Source organism: Macrotis lagotis, chromosome 4 (genome assembly GCF_037893015.1).
Source record: "Macrotis lagotis isolate mMagLag1 chromosome 4, bilby.v1.9.chrom.fasta, whole genome shotgun sequence".
Classification (NCBI taxonomy): Eukaryota; Metazoa; Chordata; class Mammalia; order Peramelemorphia; family Peramelidae; genus Macrotis; species Macrotis lagotis.
This window is the reverse complement of record NC_133661.1, coordinates 244,506,916-244,534,091: the sequence shown is the minus strand read 5'-3', so window position 1 is coordinate 244,534,091 and position 27,176 is coordinate 244,506,916. Positions and strand designations below refer to the sequence as shown.

Below are 27,176 nucleotides of genomic sequence, written 5' to 3'. Positions count from 1 at the left end.
CTTTGGACTTACTTGGACAATATGATGAGGTCACAGAGCAGAACTTTCATCTTTTGGAGATCAGTGTTTCCCCTTCAATCCATTTCAACCTCCTCCAAATTCAATAGAGGTGATATTTGTCCTTCGTTCTCGAAGAAGACCATGATGGGAGGTGATGCCATGACAAACAAGTGACTTGGATTTGAGTGAAGGGGCTGTGCTAAGTCACAAGTCTCACTTTCTTCTCCATGATCATCTGAGTCCAATGGCCAGATTTGAATCAAGATGCCTAGAGAGGGCCCTGAATTTGAGGCAATAAGGGTTAAGTAACTTGCCCAAGGTCAAGAGTCTGAGGCTGCATTCAACCTCCCGTCCTTCTGACTCCAAGGACAGTACTCTATCCACTGTACCACCTAGCTACCCCAATAGATGTAGATTATCTATAAGGGATTAGGCTAGAGTAGTGTATAGTCTGTAATAAGTTCCTAGCAGGTCTATTGAATAAATATGTTTTCCTTGATCTTCTAGATTTTTAGTTATGCACAGTACTTACTGACTGACTCACTTAGAGGAGGTTAGAGGCTCTGAGTTGTCCACTTGCCTAGTCTACTTTATGACTGTTCATTTGTAGAACAATTGGTTATGGTCAAATGAACGTAAAACCAATGATCTTGTAACAGAGGAATCTGGCCTATGTGTAGGAACAAAATTGTGCTTCTGGCCTAGTGAACAGAAATCTATAAACAGATTAGTTGGTCCATGTTTAAGATTATAGAATACTAGTGCATAGATTTTAGAACTAGAGGGAACCTTTTAAATACTAGATCTACTGTCTCTTTTCACAAATGAAGAAATTGAGATTCAAGGAGGATTTTTAAATTGTCAAAGGTTATATAGGTATGAACACAATATCAGATAGAATTTGAACCCAGGTCCTACTAATGCAGTTCTTTAAATAAATACACAACCTGGAAGCTGATAAGCTAGTATTCTGGAAAAAAAAAAGCAATACTACCCCAAGATGACCTTAACAAGAGCACTGTAGCCATCTGGAAAACTGGATTTAGATGAAAATGTTCAAATTCTTGTATGTAAGTGACTGTTGCCCTGTTTTATCAATGAAAGTGCATCTCTAGTTGCTACTTGGGAAAGAGGGGGAATGTTTTCCTCTGGAGTCATTTTAATAATTAGGGATAGGACATCTAAGAAATTTCATGTACACTCCTTTCTGGTCCAACCTTGCAAGAACCCAGGGTTCTCTCAACATCAAAATAAAACAATAGAAGAGGACTTTAGTAGATGATTTAGTAGATAATTTAAAGGTATCTATTTAGTGCTTATTATGTTCCAAATACTAAATATTAGGGATATTACACATCTCTCTATATTTATATATATTATATACAGATACAAATAAGAAACACATACATACACATACAAATATATACAAATACATATATATATACAAATGTATATATAAATGTAAATATATGAGCATATATATATATATATATATTAATCAGAAAGCTAAACAGTCTCTACTCTCAAGAAGTCTATATTCTAATTAGGGGATTTATCACATTTAGTATTGTTCACCTATAGGGCAGTTGGAGAGACCTAGTGGTCCTTAGAGTGCAATATCGGGGTGAGTGACAAACCCCAGGAATACTTAGGGAATAACAACAAAATCAGATGACAGTCCTCAGGTGTCTGGAGGGAATAGCGATTAAGGGAAAGATAGGCAAGAGTATAAGTATTTACATAATGCCTACTCTGTGTCAAATACTACTAAACACCTTTTATAAATAGATATGTTTATATCTATCTGTACATACATATATAGGTAGATATAAATATATCTTTTTATAAATATTATCTCATTTGATCCTCACAACAACCCTGTGCTATGGGTACTATTCTTAGCACTCAGGAAACTGAGACCAACAGAGGTTAAGTGACTTGCCCAGGGTTATACAACTAGTAAGTATCTGAGGCTGGATTTGAACTGAGATCTTACTGAGTCCAGGAATAAATACTTCATTCTCTGTGTCACCTTAAAAAACAAACAAAAAAAAGGTAACATGATAGATGCTAAGGCCCAGTGGACCTTTGAGAGAAATAGCAGGTCAAAGGGTAAGGATCACTAGGATTTTACTGACAATTCTCTAATTATCCAAGTGGTATAATTTCACATCCTTTACCAATGTCATCTGGGAAAAGGAAAAGTGTTCCCTTATGTTAGAGTTATTCAAGGACCTGGATTACCTCCTGTGGTTGTGGGAATGGGGAGGGGGTCACTTTCAGCACTTAATGCTAAGAGGGACCTTGGGAGATCATTTGGTCTAACCCTTAATTTTTACATACCCCATTTTCCCAAAAATAAGTCCTAGCATGATTTTTTTGGAATGCTTGTAATATAAAACCTGCCCCCCCAAAAGCCCCAGTTAAGATCATTAGGCAAACAGGCTAATTTAATACATCTGTTGCAACACATGATGAATGTATTGAATTATAAAATAATACTAATATATAATTAAATATAAATAAATAATATTATTGACATTAATACTTAAAATAGATTTTTGTACATTAGTAAATGAATAAATGTAGATTGATGTACATGAAAAAAAAGACATCCCCTGAAAATAAATCCTAATGTGTCTTTTGAAGCAAAAATTAAAATGAATCTTATTTTTGGGGAAATACATATTTACCTGAGGATTAGGGAGTTGAAGTAACTTGTTCAATGTAATATAGGGCCTAAATAGAAACTCAGAATTGAAATCCAGGTACTTTGATTCCAAATTTTGGAGTCTTGCCATTACAGTATACATTACAGCTCTTTCAATTCTCTTTATGCTTATGGAGCCAGCAATGGAATATGAGGGTCATAAGATAATAGATTTAGAGTCAGAAGGGACCTCAGAGATCATTTATCCAAGCTTCTTCTTATTTTTTTTTTTTTAGATTTTTTTGCAAGGCAAGTGAGGTTACGTGGCTTGCCCAAGGCCACACAGCTAGGTAATTATTAAGTGTCTGAGGCTGGATTTGAACTCAGGTACTCCTGCCTCCAGGGCCAGTGCTCTATTCACTGCACCACCTAGCCACCCCAACCAACCTTCTTATTTTTAACATGATTTATTTGTATCTTTATTTTTTCCAATTGCATGTTGTTATTTTTTTAGGTTTTTTTTTTTTTTTTTTGCAAGGCAAACGGGGTTAAGGGGCTTGCCCAAGGCCACACAGCTAGGTAATTATTAAGTGTCTGAGACGGTATTTGAACCCAGGTACTTCTGACTCCAGGGCCGGTGCTTTATCTACTACACCACCTAGCTGCTCCCAATTACATGTAAACATAGTTTTCAACATTCATTTTTGTAGGATTTTGAGTTCCACATTTTTCTTCCTCTCTCCTTTCCCTTGCCCCTTCCCTTGACAGTAATCTGATAAAGGTTATATATGTACAACTATGTTAAACATACTTATATATTAGCTATCCAACCTCCTTATTTCCAAATGAGAAAACCACGTCCAAGAATCATGAAATGATTCATCTAAGATCCAATTTGTAGTAAATGCTGAGCCAGAATTTGAACTAAGGTCCTCTGTTGAAAATCAATTATTTTCTTACCCCTCATCTACGAAGTCCCACAATACACACATCATGACCATTCCATTGTTTCTTTTGGGGCCATTAAACATATTGAACCTTGAATCATTTTGCACCATGGTCCAAAGATGGGTTTAGGTAGTCCAGTTCAAGTCCCCAGCAAGTGGGCTCAGTATTTTTTCCTTTTAAATTGCCACTTTGGAAAATTCCTTCTCCTATGTCAACAATGCAGGGCTTTTTTATCTCCTTCACTTTACATTTTAGCAAGCCTTGGAAAGTAGGATATAAAGTGATGATTTTTGTTTTTGAAAATCTTTTGATAGGTCACCAATGGGGCATGCCACCCAGGTGGCTATGTGTGGGGACAAATTAGCTCCTGCTTTCACCTCTGTTCACTATAAGACTTGATGCACCCTCTGGTGGTCATATAGCTAATCTCATCTGAAAGTAACAGCCAAAGACCAAACCAGAAAAGGTAGTTGGAGGGAAAACCAAGTTTGCTACTATTAGCACCATATTGTCCTCATGTATTACAGGATTATGATTTTGTTGTCAAAAGGAGAATTTATGTTAACCTAGTTAATTCTGTTGGTAAAAGAATGTTTATATTGGCAATCATACAGAGAATCTATGGGCATCAGTGATAGTAGAAAGGAAAGACTAATTAAGAAACCTAGGGCAGATAGATTAATCTATCAGTGACCTACAGATTGACTCATGAGTAAAATTCAAACTCTTTTACCTGCCAGACAAAACCTGTCATGATCTGATGCCACCATACCCATCTGGGTTGAATTCATATTGGCAATCAACTAATATATTCTAGTCCCAGAAGGATTGGACAACTCTAAGGAGAGGGGAGAGTTGATGACCTATAAAGTCCCTTCTCTTCTTGACATGTCACTTCTCAGTATGTTTTTCTTTAACTCTAAAATGGGAATGGCAATGCCAGATTTCCCTATTGCTGTTATATACTTAAAAAAGATAACGATGTTAAATTATGATCTTAGAGCAAGAGTGTGATTATTATTCTTTCATTACTGCTTCTCAAACCTATAATTATATATTTTGACTGTATCATTTTAATTCAGTGGGTGCCCTGAGGCCTAATGACATTTAGTATAGTTAATAGAAAATCTAATAAACAGATAAGTGCATTTAGAAAAAGGTAAATGGGATTTTCTGCACTGTCCACCAGTTTCAGGTAGCTCATATTGGGTCTACCAGAGCAAGAAAGATTGGTGTCATGTAAAAGTTTGCCTCATTCTTATTAACAACAGAACAACAGAAGTCAGAAGCAGCTCTCTCATTTCTCATTGGCACTAGGCCTTGAAGGTCTCAGTTCTGGGATATTGTTCACTTACTGTTTCACTTGCAAGGGACACTTGCAAGACATCCCCAAACATATATTCTCCTATGACAGGTACTACAGAGCTTGAAATTCTTAGTAATTTCTTGGTTTAGCATCCAATCCCCCCAAATTATCATATTTCAACCTACTTTTTATTTCCCACTATTCTCCCATATAAGATTCAGACAAATGGATCTACTCATCTCTGAACATATTTTATATTTTGCTACCTCATTTTCTTTGTCTACTTCATTTTCGCTGGAACCTCCCACCTCCACCCCTCCCTCCATTCCATATTTCCAAATACTAAATTCCTGATCATTTCCTAAGGTCTCCCCCCACAAAGAAATGCCTTCCCTGATCACCATCACCCAACCAGTTATCTGTTCCCTTCCTTGAAATCTCAACATATAGAATCTCAGAATTGAAAAGGAATTAAGAAACTATTTAGTCCAACCCTTTATAAAATTATTTTTCTGATAAGAAATTAAACCCAGACTTTGTTGGTGAAAGCCACAAAGCCTAACTTTGGATCACTATAGAACTGAGGATCACTTACATTGGTAATTGTCACTTGAACTGTAGTTTTTATGGTCATGCCTTATCTCCCCCAATAAAGAGCATAAGAACTTGGAAAGCATAGATTTTGCCATTGCTTCTCTTTCTTCCCCCCCAGAACTTAGTACAGTATCTAATATAAAGCAGCTTTGAATAAATGTTTGCTGAATGCATGAATTCTAAGCACTGCTTTATTTTAAAATATAATTAGAGCACCTGAATTTGAGTTTTGTCTCTGCTTCTTTATATGTTTTTATTTCCTCATATGTCAAATGTGGTGGTGGTTGGATTAAATGATACCCAAGCTTCCTTACAATTCTAAATCAGGTGAATGAAAGTAATGAGTACATCATTATAATCAGGATACAAATATCTGGTGAAGGGGGTGAAGAAGTGCTAAAATATGTAGGATATATTGGGGAGAGAAGGAATATTGGATGGGAAATCAGAAGACCTTGGAGCTAGTCTTAGTTCTGCTACTAACTTGGTGTGACCTTGGCCAAGAATCTACACTTTGTTGGGTTTCATTTTGTTAAAAGGAGTTAGATTATATTAGTTAGTAGATCCTCTTCATTCCAAACATTTTATAAATTTACTGGTGCCAAAGATAAGCTTCAATAGTAGTCATTGTACTAGATCTTAAAACACTAGTTTGACTGAATGAATGAAGTTTTTCTTAAGTGCTTACTATGAAAAAGCACTATGCTGAGAATTTGAGTGATATAAATAGAAAAGTAAAGTAGTCCCTGTTCTCAAGAAGCTTATATTCTAATAAGAGACAGTATATATGGAAAGCTTCAGCTGCAAGTCAGATGGAAGTCATGTGGTCCTTAGCATGCAGTAACAATGTCATTTCCATTGATAAAAATAATATCAGTTTTCAATAGACTTTGGTGACAAGAACTTTCTTTTCTGGGTCTTCAGTAACTTTGTCGGTAGAGCCTGCAGGAGTGATTGCTGGTCTCTATCTCATTATTGCTTTCTAGGATGATGGCTGAGAGTAGTGAAAAGGAAATGATACTTTTCTGAAGATTCTTGATTTCAGGGGCCTGGAAAATCTCCATCAGGGTCTTAAAGGAAAGAGCTGCCAAGGGGGTAGTGATGGTTTGGTTTGGTTAGCAAAAGCTGCCTCCTGCTTCTTCCTCAATAAGCCCTATTGCTTTATCTTGGTTGACTTACTTGTGAGTGACAACTGGTGGAGGTCGTGGGAATTGTTGGTCCTTTCTCTGTAGCTGGGCCATGGAAAATAATCTTTGGAATGGCAAAGAGAGAACAAAAATGGAGTTGAAATGCAAGACAGTAAGTGGACAGAATGAGTCAATCAACATTTATTAAATTCCTATGTTCCAATGATTGTGTGTTAAGAACTGAGGATTCAAAATGAGGGCCAAAGATAGTTTCTGCCCTCAAGGAGCTTACATTTAATGGTGCGACAACATGCCAAGAAATACATACAAAGCAAGCTTTAAACAGGATAGATAGGAAATAATTAAAAGAGCAAAGCCACTAGAATTCAGAGGAGTTGAAGAAGGCTTCCTGTTGAAAATGGAATTTTTGTTTGAACTTAAAGGAAGCCAGGGAGGTCAGTGGTTGGAGTGGAGAATGTTGAGTATTTCAGATATGAGGGACAGCCAGAGGAAAAAAAACTCAAAACCAAGAAATGGAATGTCTGTTTGTGGAAGAGCCTGGAGGTCAGTTTCACTGGTTTGAAGAGTACAATTTTGGAGAGGAAGGTGTAAGAACCTGGAAAGGTAGGAGATAGGTTATAAAGGGCATAATAAGAAAATACCTAGCTACTCTTGCTAAATTGAAATGATCATCCATTATATCTTTTTTTTAAGGTTTTTTTTTTCAAGGCAAATGGGGTTAAGTGGCTTGCCCAAGGCTACACAGCTAGGTAATTATTAAGTGTCTGAGACTGGATTTGAACCCAGGTACTCCTGACTCCAAGGCCGGTGCTTTACTACGCCACCTAGCTGCCCCTCATCCATTATATCTCAAGAGTTTGGATTTAAATTGGGTTTAAGTGGGCTCACATCTGGGCTTTACTACCTGTGTGACCACTTAATTTCTCTGAACTTTAACTTTGTCTTTCAAATGAAGGATTCAAAAGCTCTCTGTGGTCCCTTTCATCTTTAAGTTTGATATGATTTTCAACATTTTCCTCCAACATTTAAAAAAACAAACCCAAGCAACTAATCCATGTTTTCCTTCTAGTCCATTATTCCCTCTTTTAAACTCTTCGCTATTAACTCTGGCTGGTTTCACTTACACCATTCCCTAGCCTTAGCCATAGTCACTGAGACAGCCCATGCTGACAGTGAACAGGGTCGGCAGTGAAGGGGGAGGCAGCTGTGAAGGGGCCTCAGGAGGACAGAAGGAGATTAGTGCCTTGTCCTTCTTTGGCTGAGCAGTGAGCTCCCATGAGCTCCCTGCTCCTCCTGCTGTGGGCTTATGTAACACATTCACAGGACTTCATTTTCCAGTAGATTGAAAGCAAAGCCACTGTTGATTTTCTCCAAAAAGATCTATTTGGAAGTGCAATTGCCTGGAATTACATGGTGGCAGCAAGAGGCCAGACCTTGCTGTAAATAACTTTCCTCTCAGCCACACATGCAGAGTCCTGCTGGCATCTCTGGCTTCCTTTTAGATGGTTTTGTTTGATGTTTTTTTTTTGTGTGTGTGTGTGTGTGTGTGTGTGTGTGTGTGTGTGTGTGTGTGTGTGTGTGTGTGTGTTTTATGTATTTTCCTTGATGCTAACTCTTATTTGGACTTTCCCTTCATTTCCGTATCACTCCACTTTCCAGATTGTATATGAATTAGGGTCTGACATAAAAATGAGGGAAAAATAGGTCATATTGGTCTATCTCTACCATAGGATGAATTTCTTGCTTTCTCATTCTCTGGGATTTGCCCAAGTGATGGGAAAAAATTATCTGATGGCCACTGGGATATGATAGGTTAAAAAAGGAGTCCAATGGTAGCTTTATGTCTATAGAGAGTATAGTTCTGGACAATTGGAGTTTGTTTTTAGCCTGATATGCCAGGGATAGTTAGGAAACTTTCAGATCTTTGATCACAAGGTACCCCCCATGGCTTTGACTATGTGAGCAGACACTTGTCCTCTGGACCCTTGGTCTGCTTGGGAGGTTTGACCAACAGCTCCTGGTTGGTTCTTCCAAATCCATATGGCAAGAGTTCATTATCCCAAAGAGGAGCTGCAATGGATGTTACTTGCCAGTACTCTAATTTAATACAGGTTTAGTTCTTAGAGAACCTAAAATTAAGTTAGTTAACATGGACAATATTAGGGAACCTTTGGCATTTGGCAAGTGATAAATGCTTCTCAGTGTACGTTCACATTCTCTGATGAGAACCTGAAATATGATGTCAATATTAATGGTAATAATTCCCTTTATATAACTTTAAGATTTGCAAAGAACTTTTTTCCCACAATTACCCTGTGAGACAATTAGCACAAATAGTATTATCAATATTGTACTTATGAAGAAATTGAGGTTCATATATGTGAACTCACCCACAATTACACAAATGGAAGAAGAGCAAGGATTCAGTGCTTTATGACCCCAAGTCCAGGATACTTTCTTCTACATAATGCTGAAATATCCTGTATTCTTAGTTAAGATGATCTAGAACTATGGGGAGGCACCTAGGATGACATTCTATTGGGAGAATTTAGAAGTCTAATGAATCTTCTTCACCTAGATGAGGGATATCTTCTTGATGTGGGTATGACTGACTAGTTAGTGATCTTTTATAATGTTAGCATATACTTCATCCTTTTAGGTATTAAAAAAATTCTTCCAAGTTGGGGTTAATTTCTATGACTACTTCTGCTAAGCAGCAAGAGTTTAAGCAATTTTCAATGGGCTAATTAACAGGCAGAATTAAGGATCAAGGAAAGGGCTGAGTGATCTTTAGCCATTCTCAACTTCAGTACCAGGTTAGGGGAAGCTCTGCTGCCCTCCAGCTGCAGTTTTTGAGAGCAGCATTGGGAAGAGAGTCAAACTATATGGCAAATGTAGGTCATAGCCTGAATTTTCATTCAGAAAAATTCAGGCTGACCTATATGCCAATTCAATTTATACCCCACAATATATGGTAAATGAAAAATTGCAATAGTTTGCAGGGGAGAAATTATACTCCTGGCTGAATAGTCTTGGGGACTACTCATTAAATAAGAGCAGTGGCATTAAATAAGACTACTGTGACATCAGCAAGTACTTCTAAAGAGAGGTGTAAATCAAGCTGGAAAGAGGTACCTTGTAGCATCTTGAAATCTATGTTCCTTTTTACAGTAGGTTAATATAACAAGATATTCATTGGAACATTGTTTCTATGTCTTTGATAAAGCCAAATTTGAAGTACTCTGTCCATCAGGTATCTAGGTCTGAGCAGATGCCACCTATAAAGAGATTTGAGAGGTCAGGAATGGTCCTACCAGGGGCCTTTCTATTGTGAAAAAATTTGTGCTCCTAAGGGTCTTAAAAGGTGGCAACACTTTAAGCCTTATCTAATATAAAGAAATATTTCTTTTTTATATGGCAATGGGGTTAAGTGACTTGCCCACGGTCAAGGTAATTAGTAAGTGTCTGATGTTGGATTTGAACTCAGGTCCTCCTGACTCCAGGGCCTGTGCTCTATCCACTGAGCCACCTAGCTGCCCCCAAGAAATATTTCTTACTAGGGATGGTAGTGGTGGTGATTGTTCAGTCTTGTACAACTCTTCATGATCCCATTTAGAATTTTCTTGGCAAAGATGATAGAATGGTTTGTCATTTCCTTCTCTAGCTCATTTTATAGATAAGGAACTGAAACAAATTGGGTTGTGACTTGCCCAGGATAAACATCTACTAAATATCTGAGGCTTCATTTGAACTCAGAAAGGTGGGTCTTCCTGACTTCAGACCTGGTTCATGATCTGCTGTGCCACCTAGTTGCCAGAGATGTAATGGTGCATGCCTATGATTTCTTTGTGGCTGAGGTTGGTGGAATGTTTGAGCTCTGGAGTTCTGAACTATATAAAAACTGGTTTGATTTTTGCAACATTTAGTACCAACATGGTAAGCCCCTATTGCTTAAGGAGCTATAAACTAACCCAGGTCAGAAATGGAGTAGGTCAAAGTTTTGGTACTGGTCAATAGTGAGTGACATCATTTCCAGTTAAGGGGAGATAATATAAAGATATATTTGAACTCATATATTTGAAACTATATCTTTATATAGATAGATTTGAACTCAGGTACTCCTGACTCCAGGGCTGGTGCTCTATCCACTATGCAACCTAGCTGCCCATGAAATTGTCTTATGAGCAACAGGTGAAAAAGCCAGGGACATATGACCTGAAGAGAAGCTGAGTTTGGGTAATATGATAGCTGTAAACAGTTGAAGAGGTAACTTTAAATTAGGCATTTCAAAAAAATTCAAAAAAGAGAAATTAAATTCCATATGCATCCAGAAAGTAAAACTGGTAAATGTTATTATAAGGCATATTTTTGCTTAATATAAGGAAGAATTCTTCAAAAAATAACCTAGGACATAGTTTGTAAGGTGAAAAAAAGGAGGTGACTCCACTAGTTTGGTCTGAAAATGATCTTTCCCTTAAATATATATCCTTTTCCTGATGCTGGGTTCACTTTCCTCCATTATCAAGGCAGAGATTACATCAATACTACTCAGTTCCTGTTGCACAATGGCAAGAATATTGCCTTCGAAATCATAAGGGTTGGGTTTGAATCTTGATTCATGCTATTTAAATCCTGAGATAAATTCTTTCAGTTTTCTCTGACCCAGTTCCCTCATCCAGAAGCTGAGGCAATTGGAGGAGATTGGGGTTTGATTCTTAACTGGGCTTTTTGTGTTGCTGTCTGATGAACCCTCTCAAAATAATGTTTTTTAAATGCATAACAAACTATATAGGGTTACAAAGAAAATTAATTGAAATGATTATTTTTTTCTTTAAGTTCAAGACCCTGGGTTAAGAGCTCTTGAACCCAGTGATTTCTAAGTTGGTTATCCTCTAACCTGTGATTCTTTTGACCCTTTGAGGATGCCCTGTTCTCACCTGTCGGGTGGTATGAAGGAAGAGAGGTAAACCACACAACTGATTGCAAAGCTCTAGCCATAGCCCTTAGGATGTGTTAGGGAGTTAATAGTCTAGAAGAAGACTGACCCTTCTGCCAGCTGGAGGTTTAAGTCCAATGCTATTTGAGTATTTGCTAGTCCTCTCAGCAGCACTGCCAGCTTTGCCCAATTTAGTACTATCCACAGATTTCATTAACAGCCTGCCTACTCCACTTTGAAGTCCTTAATGAAGATCTTAAATAAAATTTGACATGATTATTGCCATTTGAACAGCACTCTGTATTTACCAAGGGCCTCTAGAGCATTTTTATTCCTTTTCCACCAATAACCCCCAGGGAAGTCGATTAGCAGGTTATCCCCATTTTATAGGAAAAGCTCAAGGGAATTTAATGATTTATACTAGGTTATGCAGTGAGTCCTCAAGCCCTGATTATCCTTCCTCTGGTAAGATCTCTGCCTACTGAACCACCCTGCCTTTTCCAATGATCCTCTTGGCACTTTGCAAACACCCTCCCAACCCCAGGCTCTGTTTCTGCAGATCATTTTTTCCCCTTTGGTTCTGGTCTCACAGCCTGCGTTTTTAGTCCACAAAAGCTTTATTCTTCTCCTGACCAATTTGAATGAATTTGCAAGTAAAATTTTTTGACGGGGCATCAAATGCTTTGCTGAGCGTCCAAACACACACTGTTCTCCTGTGCTACTTTCCATCCTATAACTTTGTAAGCCTGTCAAAAAGACCATCTATATGTCTTCTGTGATTTGTCCTTTGTAAACAATTGCTGAGCAAACAGGCTTGTTGTCTTTTAGGAAGTGACACCTTCCTGGAGAAGTGTAGGGAACCCCAAAGCAGGGGCTCCAGGCAACTGCTCCTACACTAAGAACAGAGATAAAGAGAACAGAGTGAAGAAAAGTAGGAAAACAGTTCAAGTTAATTTCAATTTCTGCAGGCTCCACCTTACATAAGCATGCCAAGAAAATTAGCAGTTACTCAACTTTCTGTACCTCAATTTTTTTCATTTTTCAAATGGGGAGAATAGTGAAAACCTAATTTAGGTTTTAAAGTCTTTTGAGTTTTATAGTGCAGGCAACCATTAATCTTTAGGGAAGGAATCCCCCCCCCCCCCCCCCCCGCTACACACACCCCTAGAGCATGTTTTCTAACCTGTTTCCAGTTAATAGTCTAGAAGAAGACTGACCCTTCTGCCACACGCCCCTAGAGGATGTTTTCTGTCTTCTCTCCGCCATCTTGGCCAGAACTAGAGGATGTTTTCTAACCTGTTTCTAGAGATTATATTTTCAATTCCAACCATTCTGCTCTCTTTTAGTGCTGGCTTATTTTTTTGCAAGAAGACTCTCTTTTCTCACATACACTCTCTTAGAATATCATTCTTGCTTTTTATTCTTCCTTTTTTCTTCCATTCTCCATTTCTGTCATTTTTGAGAAGGCAGTATGGTCCTATGGAATTTAGGTTGGATGGGGAATAAGAAAACAAAGGTTCAAATCCTATTTTTGCCACTAACTGAAAGGCCTTTGTCAAATTGGTATTTTACCTCTTTGGGCTCCTTTTCTGAAAATCTATAAAATGAAGGGGCAGATAGGTGGTTACAGTGCATAAAACATAAGACCTGGAGTCAGGAAGACCTGACCTCAGATACTTATTAATTATATGTCTCTGAGGCAAATATGGAAAGTGATTTGCTCAAATTCTCAACTATAAAATGAGATGGAGAAGGAAATGGCAAACCAATTCAGTATTTTTTCCAAGAAAATCTCAAATGGGGTCAAATGGAGTTAGACATGGCTAAAACAACTATACAAATAACATAAAACGAAGGGGTCCTATTAGATGATCTCTGGGGTTTTTTCCCTAACTCTAAACTCTTAGGAGTCCTCTTTGTCTTTTTCCATCACTCCCTCTATTTCTCAGGCTTTTCATGAATCTGTGTATACACATACATATGCACCTATAAATATACTCACATGAAAATACATACATGCATATGTGTATGCATGTATGTGTAATGCTGTTACTGTGAAGGAAGTTCTATGATTGAGATTTTCCTGTGAATCTAGTTCCTAACATCACCGCACTGAATTCTCAGTTTTATCCCTAATCCCCAATGATTGTGGCTATTATAATCTACACTGGCTTCCCTCCCAAATGGGGATGAAGAAAAAGAATGGTTGCTCTTGGTTACAGAACCCTTTCCTGATTGGCTCTGAAGATATTCCCAAGATTCTACTGGAGATATGTGCTGGATCTGACTAGTTGAGGGGGGGGGCCCTGATGGAAATATGATCTCCAGAGAGGGTTTTTATGTTACAGAATTTTCAGGAAATGTCACCTATACCTTAAGAGACAATTTGGTTTTGTTAGAGGCCCTCAACATAGGTCATTTTCCCTGTATCTTTAATTCTACCTCATATACCCACTTATAAGCTAGACAAGCAACAGAAAGGTAACGTTATTTGTTCCTCTGGAATCAGTGGACACCCTAAAAATTTTTAATGCTGTTAAAATTAAAGAAAATATGAGGGCAATTGAAGCTGAACACCAGAGGTTAGAGGACAGTGATTCATTGCATGAACTTCAAATGTTTATTTAATCTGATTGGGTTCAAGTTCCATATGAAATGAAGATGAGCATGTTTGCCTGGTTGTCTCTCTCTTGTGGGGCTATGGGAAGAGTAAATGACTTCATATATATAATTTATGAGGGAATTGGAGCAAAGACACTTTATGGATTTAGCTTCCTCTTCTGCCACAGTGAATCTTATCACTCTCTTATTATATATCCTCTTTATTCTATTTTGTACAAATACAAATCCTATTTCAAGGGATGTCATATAATGTTTCTAACATGACCTCCCTTTTCCAGGCTTTGTATAAACTACTCACAACTCTTTGCTTCTCCCTGAAAGTCTTTGGTGAAGGTTTTTTGTGGTAGGTTGCCTCTTAAAGTCAGAGAGGAGTTTAGAGGCAAAAATTCCAACACTTTGTCAAGGCAGGATGCTGAGAACAAGGCCAGTGGGACTAACAAGAACTTGGAGAGCTGTCTGTTCTTTTCTCTCTATGCTCAAGGACAGATCTATAGGAAACTATGTATTTGGGGCATATAGGTAGCAGTGAATAGAGGTATTGGCTCAGGAGTCTAGAAGACCTGAGTTCAAATTTGACCTCTGATACTTTATTAGCTGTGTAACCCTGGGCAAGTCACTTAATCTCAATTGCTACCCCACTTTCTATCCCCCTCCAAAAGAAATATATATATATATATATATATATATATATATATGTATGTATAAAACATATATATACACATATATGTATATGAGATTGGGGAAAGTTTACATATTAAGAAAGAACAATGAGGACTAATCCTGAATTCTAATCCACATTCTGCTGATAATTATTTTTGTACTTAACCATAAATGCCTCAGGTTCTTTTTCTGTCAGATGGAAAGAATATCATCTATTTTAATCAATTGAATACAGCTGTTGAGAAGATTAGACTCATATACTCATCATTTAGCCCAAACCCTACTCAATAATATTACTAATCATTGCTCATATTTATGTAATATTTTAAACTCTACAAAGTAGATTTCTTATAGCAATCCCATGAGGTAAACTAATGCAAGAATTATTGCCCCTATTTTGTAGATGAAGAAACTGAGGCTCAAAAAGAAGTGATGTGTCTTAGCTGATCCATCAATAAGATTTAATATTAAGTGTAAAAAAATATTTAAATTCAGGTTACAGGAATTTAGTTTTAAATATGCAAGGAACCTGAGAGTCCTATTCTAAATCCCTCATTTCACAGATGAGGAAATTGAGGTCCAAGAAGTTAAGTATACAAGATCACACTCATAATATATGGCATATACAGGACTTGCATCCAGGGTTTTTGAATCCAAATCCAGTTTCCTTTCCATGGTACTGTTCTGACTCCTAATTCCAAGCCCAAAATTCTTGTGACACAGATGAATCTTTTCAGCATCCGCAAGAACTGGTCATACAGCTGCTTCCCTTTTGCTTGAACATTTCTAGTGAAAGGGGACTCATTACTTCATAAAGCAGCTCAGACCAGTTTGGATGGCTCTGATTGTCTGAAAATGCAATGGGCTGACTTGCTGGTATTGTAAGAAGTGATTTTCTATATTAAATTAGATGACATACACGAAGGTGCTTTGAAAAGTTAATGTTTTGTATAAATGTAAGGTATTAAGATTATTATCTTAGAAGCAGTAGAGGACAGGGCAAAATTGGGGAAGTGTGAAATTGAGAAAAATGCAATGGACAATTTTCTGGGATTGGGATAGATGAAAAAGATGGAATAACTGAGAGGATCTCAACCATCCACCCATTAGTTGGTATCCTTCTTCATCTTTCTTCTAGGATAGTTTAAGAGTTCATATCTTGTTAATATGGGGATTAATTTTTTATTTCCACATAGAATTAAATGTAGCTTGGACTCAGGAAGAAAAAAAGAGTACTATTTTGTGACCCTAAAATGATTGTCTGATGGATTGTTTAACAGGAAGTAATATGTAATAATGAAAGCCAGAATTTATATATGCTCTATGGTTTACAAAGTACTTTACATGCATTACTTCATTTGTGTCTCATAATAACCCAAGGGGAAAGTGTATTAACTCATACTGAGAGAAATAGGGGTGACTTGTCCAAGGTCAAGTGTCTATGGTGGGATTAGAAGTGTCTATGGTAGGAGTCACACTGAAGTCTTTTTTGACTCCAAATTGTACACTTTATCTGCAGTATCACTATTAAAATAAAAGCTCACTTTATAAGCTTAATCTCATCCAAACTTCACAAAAATACTGGGAAAGTAGGTGTTATAATTACCCCCATTTTACAGTTGAGGAAACTGTAGTCAAAGATTAAGTGACTTACCCATAGGCATACAGTTAGCCAGTATCTGAGGAAGGAATTGAACTCTGGCCTTCCTGACTGATTCTATCCGTTGAACCACCAATCTGTTCTGTCAGTATGGAAGAAAGACTACTCTGTGACCGATTAGGTCAGTAGTTTGTCAGTGAAGAATAAACTTCAAAACTGAAAATGTTAAAAACAAACTCAAACTTCAAATAATAAAAATAGGTAATAAAATATTTTCCCCCCAAGTTCACATGCATGATGTTAATGAGGCTGAGATTATGCATTGGTCAGTTAATTTCTCCTCCATTTAGTGTAATGTAGTTCAGTGAACTATGGATTTGAAATGAGGGATCCTGGGTTGGAAGTCTACCTCTGCTACTTAAAACCTGCCTGATCTTGTGCACTGTATCTATAATGGCCATTGTGCTAAATTAGGGATAAGGAAGGCTTCTGTTCCAAACCTGCCTCTGACACTTACTAGCTCTGTGACTTTGGGCAAATCACTCAATATTTTTGAGCCCCAAATTCCTCATCTGTAAAATGAGAATGATAACATCTGTCATACCTACTTCATGGTGTTATTATAAAGCTCTAATGAGAAAAATATGTAAGACACTTGCAGACTCTAAAAAGCTGCATAATTATCTTCATTATAGGGAAGGTAGGTGACACACAGAATAAAATAACACCAGGTCTGGAGTCAGGAAGACTCTTCTTCCTGAGTTCAAATCTGGCCTCAGATACTTACTAGCTGTGTGACTCTGGGCAAGTCACTTTATCCTGATTGACTCAGTTTCCTCATCTGTAAAAGGAGCTGGAGAAGGAAATAGCAAACTCCAGATGGGGTCATAAAGACTGAACAACAGATATTATTATTTTTGTTACTTAACATGTGCATCTGTAAAATGAGATGATTTTATTAGATGTAGAAGAAAAGAAAAAGCATTTGTTCAGTTACTATATGCTAGGCTTTCTGCTAAGTGCTATAAATATAAATGAAAAAGTTTTTCCATCCTTGTCCTTGAGGAACATATGCTCGAATAAGGAGAAATATCTACTTATTGGTGAACATTGTGATCCCCTATTAGTTCACTCATACAAATATAGATCACTCCAAAAAAACCACTGTATCCCATTCCAATCTTATCAAGTCTTTCCCAACTCTTACTCTATCATCTTTTGATCTTTGAATCTTCCATTTTATGACTTCTGATCTATTCCAAGTCTGGGAACAGTAAACACAAGTGTACTACTCCTTTGGTTTCCTCTACATAGACATGCCGCTCCCAACAAAGAGTACCATTGAGAGAACATGGATGGCTGAGTCTCTAACTCACCAGTGCCAGAAAATGGCTCAGAGCACTTTACTAACAGTGGGTTAGTTATATCCAGTAGCATACTATATCAGTACACTAATTGTTGATCTTCAAGCTTTTCCTACCTGGTATTCTGGGAATTATCAGAATCCATACTTTTTTATTTCATTTTTTTTGAGCGAAGTAGAAAACGATGCAGTTCCATGATCTGAACTCATCCTTTAATGGTAATTGCAGCTTCATTTCTCTTGGAGAAATCATTTCAACATTCCTATAATTCTCTATGACCTTCTCTCTTCTTGCCTTGCATTAATCCTTTTCCACTTTTCATTTTTGACTTAGTGGGTAGACATCATCTGCAAAATGGGGTAAATAATAACAGCTATCTCTCAGGGGTGTTTTTGTGGATCAGACAAGATAGCATTCGTAAAGTGCTTATCACAGTCCCTGGCACAGAGAAAGTGCTATATAAATTTTTTAAAATTATTATTTGCCAGAAGCCCACATGCCTAGTTTCTAGGGGACAGACCAATATTGTCTTTGCTGAGAATTTGGGACAGAGGAAGGGAAAAAAAATCACCCTCCAGAGGACAATCACTTTCCCAATGCCTGATGGCAGCAGTGATCTGCGACTCTTGGAAAATAACTAGTGGTTTGCTCTCTGAGAATCTATATAAACTTAAAAGGTTGTCTATTACTGATCTTAGGGTTCTAGTCCAAACAGTGAAATTACATGTAGGGTGAAGTGATCCAGCCTCTTCACCTACTCAGATTTATGAAATGGTACAATACTCTAGAGTCACATTGATGTACCTCATACTGGTGGATTCATTAATTAACATTTTCAAAGCACTCAAGAGTCCTGGAGGAAAAATGTTCACAAGAAGCATGACTATTTTGCAGGATGTCCATGAAGCATCACCAAATAAGCATTGCAAGCAGCTGATTTTCTCAGGATCCTGCAATATCTTGGCTTGTCTTGAGCTTTACTGTACTTACATTGATTGTACTTTGACAGAAAACAACTTGACAACATTGAGATGCCCAGCAGAATCTCTGCTTTACTCTGAATCCTGTCCTTTCAGCTGGAATACATTATGACTGAGAAGTCAGAACCCAGTGAATTCAATCCAATCAACCAATATTTATTATGAACTTGCTATGTGCATAGTGCTGTGCTAGGTATTAAGGAAATAAAGTAAAAAGGAAATAGCCCTTGCTCTCAAGGAGTATACATCCTACTGGGATATCTGTCTGTTTGTCTATCCATCTAGCTTTCTAGCTACCTATCTAATTTGTCTGAATATCTAAATATTGATATCTATTTATCTATGGAGAGAAAATATATTCAAAGTAATACAAATTGTTTTAAAAGGGAGAAATGTATTAATAATGAAGGGATCTTGATAGGTCTCATATAGGAGTTGACACCTGAACTGTTCCTTGGAGAAATTTAGGGATACTGTGAAGGAAAACTGAAGAAGTGACCACTTCTGCAAAATGAATTGAAAGATGAAATGAGGAGGAAATGGCTAATAGAACAGTTTGATTGGAATGGAAAATGAATAAAGGGGGGCATAAGAAATGGAAAGAACCACTAGTCAGTCAACAGTCATTTTATAATACTATGTAGTATACACTGGGGATACAATAAAAACAATTGTCTCTGATCTCAATGTGCTTGCATTCCAATGGGGAGACAAGGGAGAAATAACTATGTATCCACAGAGAAGCTGAGAGGTAAACTCAAAGAGAAGACTCTAGTTGGGGGCAGGTGAAGGCCAACAAAGGACTCATGCTGTGTAGGTGGGATTTGAACTGAGTATTAAAGGAAGTCAATGGAAGTTGAGAGACAGAGGGGAGGAATGAGAGTATTCCAGGCTTAGAGGACAGCCATTAAAAGATTTGGAGTCATGTGCTAGAATAGCAAAAAGAACAGTGTAGTTGGTTTAAAGAAGTTGTGGAGGGGAGGAACGAGTTATAAAAGGGGTGAAAAATCAAACAGAGGGGACTTTGGTTCTGGAGGTAATAGGGAGCAATTGGAGTTTGTTAAGCAGAGAGGCAAATAACATCGATAGAGCTGCACTTAGAGAAAACCACTTGGTCAGGTGAGTAGAGTCTCGAGTTGACCAAATATTCTGCTGTTGAGTAATATTTGATTTTTCATGATTCCATTTATGTTTTCTTGGCAAGGATACTGCTGTGGTTTTCCATTTCTTTCTCCAGTTCATTTTACAGATAAGGAATTGAGGCACATAAGGTTAAGTGACTTGCACCTAAGATTCAAATAGGTAGTAAGTGTGTGAGGTCAGATTTATATTCATAAAGATAAGTCCTCCTGATTCCAGTGCTCTTCTACAGTGCTACCCAGCTGCCCCAATTTGAGCCTGTATTATTTGGTTAAATCCCAGTGGACAGAATTTGAATCCATTCCCATGTATATATTCCTTGTTCATGTATCCAGACCATTTTTTTTTAGGTTTTTGCAAGGCAAATGGGGTTAAGTAGCTTGCCCAAGGCCACACAGCTAGGCAATTATTAAGTGTCTGAGACCAGATTTGAACCCAGCTACTCCTGACTTCAGGGCCGGTGCTTTATCCACTGTGTCACCTAGCTGCCCCCAGAGAATTTTAAATAATTTCCTTGATAAAGTATCTACTACTTTCCTTGGAAGTTCCTTCTTAAGTTTCTAGCTATCCAACCAGAGAATCAGAAAACAGGATTAAAACAGTAAGAGATGGCATTGAAAGGATCTGTTCAGTTATTGGAGTAGAAGAGATGGCAGGGAGGTAATATGGAGCAACAAAAAAGAACATTGGATTTAGTGTTTAAAGAGAATTTGGTTCAAATTCTGCTTTTTTACCTATAGATGAATCATTTAAATTCTCTGTGACTGAGTCATATTATCTGCATCTTATCTGCAAAATGGAGATAATACATACATATAGTATATATACTATATATATATATGCTACATATATATATGCTACACATATATGTATATATATATATATATATATATATATATCTCATAGGCTTTCTGGAGTATCAAATGAGACAATGTATGCAAAATCCTTTGCAAACATTAAAATGCTATATAAATGTCAGCTATTATTACTGTGATTATGGAAAAGATGCCAAAAGCAGATGTGAAACACTAAGCTGTTGAGGAGATCTAGGCAGCAGGGAGTGGGAGATGGGGCATGTAATTCTCAGCTGTTAGGATAACTCTGATCTGTGAGAATTATCAGGGCCCAAATCCTAGAGGATTTTGCACAAAATTTTATTTGCAGTCAGAACAATTGAAGTGTGTGTTTGTATTTAAAAATACATATGTATATGTGTCACAGTAAAAGAACTTATACACATTCAGCCAGGCCTGATGCCAGATCATTTTGTCTCCAGTCTAGGAAGAATGATCAATTTCTTAATTCTCCCTTAAACTCCAATCCTAAATGATGATCTTGCCATTGGCACTGTTGCTGCCTGCTTCTCTGCACTAAGAATAGTGATCATTCCAACATAGTACAAAGATAATATTTCTCCACTGGGGTTGAGGGAAGGCAGTCTATTTAATTTGGGGATTAGACCCTGGAGTGGAGATATTTTCATTGGAGTGCAAATATAAACTCACTTTAACTCACTATATCTAGCCACCCCAGATCACATCCAATTATCTATGAGAAAATCAGGCCATAAACAGGTTGCATATAATGTCATTTACTCAAATCTATTGCTGCCCAACCCCACCAGTCTTCTAGTTTTTTCATCTACTCTAGAAATAATTAATTCAATACTATCATTGCCACTGGAATGGAGAATACCATTCACTGCTCCAAAGCTCTACTTACTATTCATCTATCTACCTAGACCAAAACTCCCTTCCTTGGTCACTTTATAGCTGTATTCTCCTATTATAATGTCAATCCTTTAAAAACAGGGACCAGTTCATTCCTTGTATTTTTATTCCCAATGCCTTGAAAAATGTTTGCTACAAAGTGCTTAGTAAATACTCGCTTATTTTAATTCTTGCTCATTGTTTGATTTACCTTTGCCTCTAACCCTTGATCCACTCTCTCAATTTTGACCATTTCTTCCCTTTCTGTGGAAAATACAAGAGTAGGAGGCAAGTCACAATGGGTGGGCAGGGGGCTTACCTAGGACCACATTGATTAGGTTGATACTTGATGCTTATGTATTTATTCTCAGAGCAGGTAGGTGCTCCTTCCTCTTGGAAATTAAATGAAAGTAATGTCAATCATAATTGTATTATAAAGAATCACAAATCATAGAGAAAAAAGACCCAGTTCCTATTTTCCTCTGTTCTGGACTTCTCATCAGGATGTGCTAATTAAAGCATCTGTCTCTTTTTTTCTCCTCTAGCTCCCATTATAGAACATTATCATTTATTTTCTTATTTAAAAAATAAGATAATAAAGTATTTGATCTCTTCATTTTACCACTGCATTCAGATATATATATATATATATATATATATATATATATATATATATATATATATATATATATATATATATACAATCTCTTAGGAAAGTGAATATACAAAATGACTATAACTAAATACAATTCCTGTTTGATATGCCACTTTTCTTCCCTAGAGTTGGTAGTTGTGTTAATGATGCTGACCTTGTAATTTAAAACACATCTCAGAGCTGCTGGGCTTCATTTGAATCTCCTTTTGCATAAATACCAGTAGTGGAATGCTGGTATTGAGGGCATTTATTATTGACATTTTATACAATTCCCTTTCATAGACAGGTTAAAGTGCAAAATGTTCAGCTGGAGAAAAACACATATGTCAAGGTCCTTGTTTTCTTAGAATTAATGTTTGCCATGGCTATAGATTATAAGCTAGATGAAGACCTGATCCATAATTTTATTTAAACTTTATTTCCCCCAGTACTTCTCTGCACAATGTTCTTGCATAAAGAAGGCACCTAATGATTTTTGAATTGAATAATGCTGTGTTGGAATCATTCACTGTTCATGGTCCTCGTGGAGCTAATGCCTTCATGAGTTGTTGAGTTGTAGAACTATGTTAGAAATCACCTAGACCACTTTTCAGGAGAAAGTTCTAATTTAATTTTGTAGTAAGTTTGAATGAAATGTGATCACCAGGGCATTATGATGCAAACTGGTACTGCTTGGCTCAGTTTTCAAATAAGTGAACACTCTTGATTATATACAAGTGGTTTATGTGCAGAAACTATTGCTTTCAAATTCTATTTAATTGCTTTGCTGACTTTTTTAATAGATAGTACCCAATTCGCTTACTTAACTGTTTCAATAATAACTTAATTTTTTCTATTTATCCCAATTTTGAAAACAGCATGAATAATATATCCATCAATGGAAGGTGAAGCACGCAATCATGGAACCTGAACTTTAATTTTGTCTTTTGTATTCTTAGAGATGCATTCCCAACATGAACCACAGATTTTAAGAGTTGGAAGGGATCTCAGCTGGACCATCTTGCCCAGTCCATACACAAAACACCCAATCTAATCCACAATGGGTATATATACAAAATAAATGTGAGGTTTTTTGGGGGGAGGGGTTTGTAACTAGTAACTTGAGAAAGATCTCATGTAGTAGGTATCATTTGAATTGAGCTTTTATAGAAACTAGGAATTTTGAGAAACATAGATAATAGAGAGAAGTGTTTTCCAGGTGTGAGAACAGGCTTCAGGTAAATGCTTTAAATGAACACAAAACATTAATTTTCAAAGAAAAATTTGTTTGGATTAGAACATACTGAGTACTAGAGCTGCCTCTAAAGGTATTTCTTTTCTTTCAATGGATATCCTTTTCACTTATGTCTTGTTCAGAAATTTTGAGGAATCCAGTAACTACTGGAATGGAATATCAGATATTGGTCCTTATCCCTAGGACATAGTGTTTCATATGTTTTCTCTGATATTCCCATATTATACAAGCAACAATTAGGGATGTTATTATTTTTCTGTAAAGTCTATTTGACCTTGGTAAGACTGTTTTGTCTTTGTATACACAGTGACTACCATGGACTTTAAAATACAATAGATGTTTAATACATGCTTGCAGAAAAATGAGGCTGCTAGTATGACAGTCTTTGATAGTAATAACCATTTGATTCAATTCAAGTAAGCAAATATTAACACATACTGTGTATATGGCACTGAAGGAGATACAGAAACAAATTAGAAACATTCCCTGACCTCATGGAGTCTATTTTCCAACTGAGGCTTATAATTCAAGGTAGAATGAAATGTGTCATAAGAATGAGGTAGTGTGATATTGTGGGGGGAAAAAAAGCAACCCACTGAATTTAGAGTCAGAAGCTCTGGGTTTGTCTAAGATATATTAGGCAAATCATATAACCTCTGGGAATTTTAGTAACCTTGTCTGGGATTAATTCATTGAAATAAAATATATGAAAGCACCTTACAAATATAAAAAAGTATAAAGTTAAGTATTTATTATTATCATAAGGGAGGTATGAAGTCCCATGGCACTTTGGAGGAACAAAGTGAAGTAGGTGGGATGTTTTTGGAAAGGTAGATTGTTATATCATCAGTTGTTTTGGATGTCATATAGTAAAAATAGTTTTTGGACTCTAAAGGTAATATGATAAAGATAGAGTGGAGTTTGTAGGGGCAGTTAAAGTCTTAGAGCAGATTATAAACTTCTTGAGCATTAGGGCCTTTTTTCCCTTATAGCTCTAGCATCTAGGACACTGACTTGCCCTAATAAATGCTTAGTGTTTGTTGAATTGATTCAAATTGAAAAGAGAAGTGATGTGATTAGATTAGTGCATTAGGAAGTTGAATCTGGCAGGTATGCAGAATAGATTGAAATAGAGAGAGATTGCAGTTGTATTCAAATAGGTGAGAGACAATGACCTGGACAAAGGAGGTAATGATAACAGAAGAGATGAAAAATGAGGAAAGAAGGAAGGAGACAAGTATTTCTTGAGTATTTACTATTTGTCAGACACTATTTTTTTTCTTTACAAATATCATCTCATTTTATTTTTCTTATAATCATCATGAGAGGTAGGTTTTATTATTATTATCTTCATTTTAGGGTTGAGGAAACTGAGGCAGACAAAAGTTAGTGATTTGTTTATGGTTAGACAATAAGTACCTGAGGTTGGATTTGAACTCTGGTCTTTCTGATTCCTGACCCTGAACCACCTAGGTTCTAGTGTTGCCTGATGATTGGGGTCATCAAATTTAAATTTGAGAGGCCTTGAATAGTGAATGAATTCACATACAGTCCTGGGATTTTAAACTGCTCAGGATTTATTATAAAAGCCTACAAAGTGTACAGATTAAAACCTTTTCTCCTCCTGGAGAAGCAATAAAACCTGCGAGGACAGGGGCTAGGTGAGGTTGGAGAGAGAGAGAGAGAGAGAGAGAGAGAGAGAGAGAGAGAGAGACAGCCATAAGGGATAGCTTAGTCTGGCCACATGGCATAGGGGCCCAAGGTTCTTCAGTGGGTCTAGGCTGGGAGCACATGGTCTAAGAAAGAAAGAGATAGCCATCCTTGCAAGCTGAAGGTAGGGTGAAGAGGGAGAGAAGAAGGGGCCTACTCTTCTCTTACAGACTCAAATGCACTTTTGTAGTGGGTTAGGCAAGCATGGTGCTTGGAGAATGGTCCTTTTGTCCCAAGGTGTGTGACCTTTAAGTCCAACATGTCCTTTCCATCACACCAGTGTAAGCTTGATCCATCAATGGCTAAGGTCAGACTGGCCAAGGTGAAATGTTTTAACAGAGTATTAGAGGAGCAATAGACTACAAGATTTTAACATCACAAACCAAAGATTTACAAAATTTGTTTCCAATTAACTTTAGTATTCTCTGTGCCCATGATTCTCTGTATCACTAGGAGTCAAAAAAGGTATGATCACTTTTACTGCTTTAATAATGATCTTCATAGTGTCTGCTTTTCACCAAGAATAGGCCCACTTCTCTAGAGGTTATAGAGGCAATTACAGCTTAGGAGGAACTGTACTGAATATGAAAATAGAACATTACCTTCCTTTGTGACACTGGACAAATTACTTATCCTCTCTGTGCCTGTTTCCTCACTCATAACTCAAGGAGGTAGAACTAGAACTCTAAATTTCCTTCCAACTCTAAATAATATTATCCCATAACCATCCTTCAGGGTTTCAAGAGCATGGCTGCTCTGTGTGGGGTCGACAGCATAGAGCTAGTCATTGTACAAAGGCAAGAGTCATGCCCTTGGAGAAGATTCTAAAAAAAAAAACCTTCCTAAAATTACAAAATGCCTTCACAAAATAAATGGAAAGTAATTTTTTTGGGGGGCAGGGAGATTTTTGTGGAGATTTTACCTAATCTAATTTTATATATTATATATATATATATATTATATCTATCTATATTTCACACACCCACACACTCACACTCCTTATAGTTGCTGAACAATGGAAGTTCTATTCCCCATTATTGGGAAATACTCTGATATATCATTGTATATCTCTCATTTTTACCCACTGTTCTCTAAACTGTCTTCTTCATCTCATCTCATACAGACCTTTGTACTCTCTTTTTATTCATTCCAAATACTTCTTGTGTCCCCAAAGCAGTCACTTTATCATCAATAGTCAGCCCCTCTAGTCATGCTCCTAAATCATTCCAAATACTCATTGACCATTATCCAGTTGCCCCCTAAGCAGTCACTTAGTCAACAACATTTGGCTGTGGAGTCAGGAACTAACTCCATAATACAAGCTCATAAATCAATCCCCGCAAAGCTTCCATCATTTGGAGGAGGGAGGGCAGTTCTCTCTGACTTTCCTTTGGTTTATTTTTGGAGTGCATAATCCTCAAATGCTTTGGAGGAGGATTTGATGGCATAATTGAGGGATTGACAACTGTTAGTGAAGTATGCCACAATCCGTTTTCTCTACTTATAAGCACGTGGATTAAGCTCATGTCAGAAAGACCAGACATTCAGAAGAAAAGATGAAGATGCCATGGTTTTCTCAGAAAGACACCTTGATTACTGTAAGGATGGTCAATTATGTAGACACACAGATTTTCATCTTAAGGCTCCTTCCCCATTGCCTATACATATATCCTAAGAGAAACAAAAACAACAAACAAAAACTTTCTATGACTGCCACTCCCTTAAGCTCTAATCCTCTTATTTCTTTACATGTTGTTCACTACTAAATTCCAAGAAGGAGTTATTTAAGTTCTCCTCTACACCTTCTCACCACCCACTCACTCTTTAGCTCTGCAGTCTGGCCCATATCTGAACCACTCTGCTGAATGTACCCTATCCCAAGTCATTCATGACCTAATTGCAAAACCCAATGACCCCATT

At 37.1% G+C, this 27,176-nt stretch overlaps 1 protein-coding gene and 1 long non-coding RNA gene across 3 annotated transcripts in view; one reads left to right on the top strand and one right to left on the bottom strand.

Moving 5' to 3' along the window:
* The window catches only part of NRXN3 (neurexin 3), a 1,564,316-nt gene that overhangs the window by 347,298 nt on the left and 1,189,842 nt on the right, over window positions 1-27,176 (top strand). The window lies entirely within an intron of this gene.
* On the bottom strand, window positions 5,738-13,755 carry LOC141522289 (uncharacterized). The gene is made up of 3 exons (XR_012478183.1): window positions 13,585-13,755; window positions 9,782-9,924; window positions 5,738-6,749 (listed from the first exon to the last, which is right to left on the bottom strand). It is a non-coding gene; the product is annotated as an uncharacterized LOC141522289 (long non-coding RNA).